At 50.6% G+C, this 5,655-nt stretch overlaps 1 pseudogene; it reads right to left on the bottom strand.

Annotated features, from left to right (window-relative positions):
* Nucleotides 1–673: 673 nt before the first annotated feature.
* On the bottom strand, nt 674–2,606 carry LOC125092658 (uncharacterized; annotated as a pseudogene).
* Between the last annotated feature and the right edge of the window lie 3,049 nt (nt 2,607–5,655).

The following is a 5,655-nucleotide window of genomic DNA, read 5'->3' as shown; positions in this document are numbered from 1 at the left end:
AGCCCTTTGGTCCCATCTGAGTCTCTGCCTAGCTCTCTCCATAGGACAGTCCCATCCAAGCCTTGGTCAAATCACCCATGTTTTCAATGATGCCCTGTTACAAGGAGAAGAGATTCTTCTTGAACATAGGGAGAGAGATTAGGGTTGCCTGAGGAGAAGAGATGCTTCTTGAGTCCTTGGAACTTGGAGGACTCAGGTAGAGCAAAACGTGCAATGCTTTAACATGCTTCCTAAGGAATGTTGGCCATTGCTGCTATGAATATTGGGGTACAGATGGCCTTTCTTTTCATTACATCTGTATCTTTTTGGTAAATACCCGCTAGTTCAATTGTAGCTCATAGGGAAACTCTATTTTTAATTTCTTAAGGAATCTCCACACTGTTCTCCAAATTGGCTGCATCAACTAGTATTCCCACCAAAGGAATGTTGGATCCAATTTCTGTAAGCCCTAGGTGTCTAGCATTGCCGTCCTTAAGGCCCATGTTTTCCCCAGGGTGCAGCATGGTGATTGGGGTCCTATTTCCTCTGCCAGGGTGTATGGGTGCTCCAGAAGTCAAGATCAGATTAGGTACAGTCTCTCCTCCCTACACCTGTTGCTGCTGCAAAACACACGGACTGAGCAGGGCCCATTTTGTGGGACCACTGCCAGTGATGAGCCCAGCATTGGTCATGGTCATTTGCGTGGAAGCAACAGAGGTGGTTCAGGGGTGGCACCCTGGGGGAATACAGCTGGGGTGGCTGCTGTCCCTCGAGTCGATTCCAGGGTGGTCAAGGGGCCCTGGCCATCCTGCTTCTTCCTTCATCTGTCATGCTCTCCATGTTTTCTGGGGACTGGAGGGACATCGGGAAGAGGAGAAGCCCTTGAATCAGACAGGGGAAAGACCAGAAGGCTGCTGTGCCCCCCAGTCCCATGGGGGCCCAGTCTCACCAGACAATGAACTATTGTAGGACCAGATCGTTGCCTCGTGCTCCAAGTGTCAGTCATAAGCAGGGCTTGTGCAGCCAAATCTGGGTGTTGTGGCCGACTCAGAGGGTCCTCTTGTCTCATCCTTGTGGTTCCAGTGCCTTCTTCTGGTGGGTTGCACAGAAGTGTTCTCTTTGTTTGGCCTGCGGAGGTCAGGTGCAAGAGAGCCATTCCTGTAGGTGTGTTTCCTTGTGTTCTCATGCTGAATCTTCCTCCAGCCCCAAATCAAAGCCATAAGAGGAGCCCCAGGGCCTTCCTGACTCCCTTTGTCTGAGCACATCTGGAGACTCTGGTGCCTTGGGGTCGTGGGCATACTGTTCTGTGGTGGAGCTGTGGAGACAGCATGTGGTGTGGTATGAGATAGTGAGTGGCATGTGGCCTGGGGCAGGTCTTACCAGAGGCCTGTGGGGTTTTGTGGGATATGTCTTCTGAGGTGTTGAGGTAGAGGTTTCCCTGCAGGACCCATGTGTGTCATGAATAAAGGGAAGTTTCCCATGGGCCCCCTGGGGCTGAATGAAGGCTACACTCCCAGGGTCACTCAGGTCCCTTCCCTGACCGTCTTCCTCCATTACTGTCAGGTCCTTCTCCTGGTGGGCTGTCCCTTCTCCAGCCTCTCAGAGAGCCCTCGACATGCCCTTCTCTGTGGGGGGAGCCTTTGCCTACACGAGTGTTGCAGGTGGCATGACAGAGAAGGCATGCTCCCGACTCCCATGGGAAGTGAGTTTGTATGGGCCCCACGCTGTGTGCAGTTGGTGGGCAAGGTGGAAGCAGGCAGGGTGGCCTTTCTTTGATGGGTCTTCCTTGCAGATTAAGGGATTGAGGAGAGTCTCTAGAATATCAAACTCACATAGTGACATGGACCATGAGGGTACCTGCTACCTCCCTCAAGGCATCTTGGAGGCTTGGGGGTCTGGAGGTGTTGGTCAGATCTTACAAGAGTGGCCAGCGTACATGACTCAGCTGGAGAATGGTGCCTACTCTGTGCCAACAAAGATGCAGCACTGGGTAAGGTGAGCTGTCCTGCTCCTATGAGCCTGGGGGCCTGTCTTATTTGCTCATTTCTCAGGTGCATGAAGTGGGAGATGGGGCCACCCCACCACTGTCTCTTCCCGACTAGTGTTGTTCAGGTGCAAGCCGTTCTGCCGATTTTTACAGGGTGGGAGAGAAAGGCTTGGGTTGTGCAGAGTGAGGGATCAAGGGGGCGTGGGGTCCTTTTCCAGAAGAGCACAGTGCATGGGATACCTGTGGTCCAGTCCCTCCAGGAAGCCAGCGCCCTCCCTCCAAGATCAGCAGCTCCTGGATGACAGCGCCCAACCACCACAGGGAGTTGCACAATCAGGTGGAGGTTCCCTGAGGGATGTTCTCAGGCTTCCTAATGCCTGCAGGGACTGTGACCTTCCTCTCCTCTCCTCTTTGTGGTCAGAGGCTAGGACAGCACCCCAGGTTTTGTGTGATGTACCAAGGTGCCCAAAACAAAGTCAGGGCAATGTGGGAGAACATGTATCCATGTTTGCCTGTCCCTTTTCATGCCTAACTCACCATGTTCCCAAGTCCTTCTCATCTTCTGCTTTCCTTGTTGTTTCTGTCAAGTCCACAGAAGGGAAGCTTCTTGAGAGTTGAAAGCAAGAGCAGAACAGGGCATGAGCACAGACTCCCAGGCAGCAGAGAAACAAGTGGGGACACCCAGGCCCAGCCTCCCTTCCTGAGGCCCCTCCAGAATGGTGAGCTGTGCCCTACCGATTCCAGTCCTACTGCCTGCTTTGCGATCCTGGGCTGCTTCCCAGACTCAGTGGTGAGGGATCAGGGTGATGATAGGAAAGGGCTGAGGGGGGATACCCAGCAGTTCAGATGCAAAACCTGAGTGTGTGCCAGGGATTAGTTCCTCCAGGCTGAGCGTCATCAAAGCAGGGTAAGGACTTCTACAGCTCTGAGAGTCCCCTTGAAGGTACAGCAGCTTGGACAGAACCAGGAAGGTTTGGTATTGGACGTTATGAGGGAGCGAGTTTACCTGTCTTCCATGTCCTGGCTCCCAATAGAATGTAGTGTCCTGGTTCTTTTGCACAGGAGAGGGTGGTTTGGCCTGCCAAGTCATGACCATGACCAGGTCTGGGAAGAGGTGCTTATGGACAGTTGAGAGAGGAAGCCCAAGAGAGGGAGGTTTAAGGATCCAGTTCAGTGACAAAACAGAAAAACAACAAACAAAACTAAAACAAGGAAAGAAGAATGGGATTTCACCAAATGAAAGAATCTAGAAAAAGACTTGAATAGATTGTGCTGCAAAGAGAAAAAATGACTGGCCAAACAGACATATGAAAAGATGCTCAACATAACACATTATGAGGGCAATGTGAATCCAAAGCACACTGAGCTGTGGGATTGTCTGGTAGGATAGCGAGGACCCAAACCACAAATTCAAGCCCACAACCCATGTCGGAAGGATGCAGAAAATTTGAGACTCTCTATGCAATTAGTGGAATGCAGAATGGTGCAACTAACCGGGAACAGCCTCTTGAGTGTCCTCAGAGAGCAGTGAAAGGTATTCCTGTGGATCCCACAGATGCGAGTGAGGAAAAGAGAGTGCAGAAAATCAGATTCTGTTCAAAAATGTGTTTCTCACAAGAGAAAGTCTTGTTTGCTGCCAAAGAACCTTAAAATCCTGATTTCGCTGTTTCCTTTCACAGGCCCTGAACTCCCTTGACTTCTCTATTGGTCCAAAACTTCCGAATAAAACAAGCCCCTCTTGCAAGGACAATGGCGAGCGAGATGTGTGTTGATTGTCCTGTCACACCCGTTGAGGCTTGAGGTACTCTTTTGCCACCTTGCAATGCACAGAGCACCCTTCGTTCCTGCATGGAGGGGGCCCCGGTCCCCCCAGTGATGCTCAGTCCCTGAAGACAACCTCATTCCCCCTTTGATAAGACACCTTTTGGGCCCACCTCTGAGACCCTCAGCTAGGACCAGTGGTGGGTGTGTAATTTCCCCTGGGAGAAGGCCAGTTGCATTCTTAGACACAGTGTCTGCAGGGAAATGGTAGATCTCCACGGAGAAAAATGGAGTGAGTTGGCCCCATCTGTTCCTGGCCACTGCCCCTTTCTCAGGTCCTCCCTGAACGGGCTGTTGCACAAAGCTGTCCTGGAAGCCACCTACAGAAGGGAGGAGTGTGCCCCAGTACTCAGTGCTTCCAATGAGGTTGGAAAAACGCATCATGGGGCCTCTGATACAGAGACATATGTGTGAGTGTAATGTCAAGAGGGAGGTACTGTGACCATTCATGCCCAAGACCTACCTTGATGGGAGAGACCCATGGACACTGATTCAGTTACACGGATTGGAAAAAACACACTTATGTCTTTGGGCACAGTCTAGCCCTTCCTAGTTAGCGATGGGATTTGTTTTCTAGGGGAATTTATGTGTATTTTCAAGGAAAGAACACCTATTTCAATTGTAGGTGATGAAAAGTTTTCACCTGAATTGACGTTCATGACATAACGTAGATGTGAAACTTCTCTGAGAACGTGGACACCATTAATCGCCATGTTGAGGGGACCAGACACGTTTGAGAACATACCATTCACCCACCTAACAGACACACCAACCCTGAGAACCACAGCACATGGATTCGCATGTAAACACACCTCCTGCCCATTACACAATCCTACAGCACTGAAGAACAGCACGTTAGCTTCCTGGGGCAGGGTCACGAGGCCTCTGGTCTCGGTCCGGAACATGACCCTTAGTCTCATTGCAACAGGATCTGGATTCTGGGTGGTTCTCAAGATGGAGCCTGCAAGGAAGCCCCACCTTGCCCATTGTCCAGGTTGCTCCAAACCAATGAGTGACTCTAGAGCACAGCATACTTACCACTCTCCCTTTCCAGCAGGGCCACCTGCGATCTCAGAAAAAAAAAAAAAAAAAAAAAAAAAAAAAAAAAAAAAAAAAACATGATGAACATCAAGTCATGTCTCGTCCTGTGTGCACAGCTCTTTTTTTTCTCTTGGTAATGGGCAGGGTCATGGGCAGTGATATGGAATCCACCTAGAGGTTGCATTCCCTGGGTCCATTGGGTGGCAAGGTGGTGTCAGTAGCAACCATGAAAAAGCTCACTACCCTGTAGACATTAACTGAACCTGCTGTTTCCTGCAGGGTCTTTGGAATGTGGTCTCCATGGCTAACAGACGTTCCCTCAATAATCTTCCCAATACAGATGTTGTACATGCTGAGGTGTTTGGATCTGATTTCAAGAATAAGAGAAACAAGGGTTACTGTACCTCACATGAAGAAAGGCTAACTTACCACCTTGGTGAAAAATGGGGCCTCTCCCTCTGTGCTGTCCACTTCAAGGCCATCACACAGGCTTGCCAGGGGATCTAGGTAGATGCACACAGAGAGTGTCAGGACCCCGGCAGGGCTCTTTGGGAATCGCTCAGGGAGCTTTACTTGGCATGTACGTGCAGACAAATGTGTGGCGGTGGGGAGCTAATCAGTCTGGACTGAGCTGCACTTGGCCCTTTCTGGATGGAGGATGAAAGGTCCTGGAGTGTAGCAAGAACATGAATAGAAACTCTGGCTCCTGTTGGAGCTACAGGACCTGGAGTAGCTGTGAAATAGTCCATCATCAAGGCACACATACTCCCTGCCACCAAATCTTCACCACCTAAGAGCAGCGGAGTAGTTTCCGTGGACAGGGCCAT

The sequence above is a fragment of the Lutra lutra genome, unplaced genomic scaffold, assembly GCF_902655055.1.
Source record: "Lutra lutra unplaced genomic scaffold, mLutLut1.2, whole genome shotgun sequence".
NCBI classification, from domain to species: domain Eukaryota; kingdom Metazoa; phylum Chordata; class Mammalia; order Carnivora; family Mustelidae; genus Lutra; species Lutra lutra.
The sequence above is the reverse complement of the archived record's forward strand: the minus strand, read 5'-3'. Positions and strand labels throughout refer to the sequence as shown.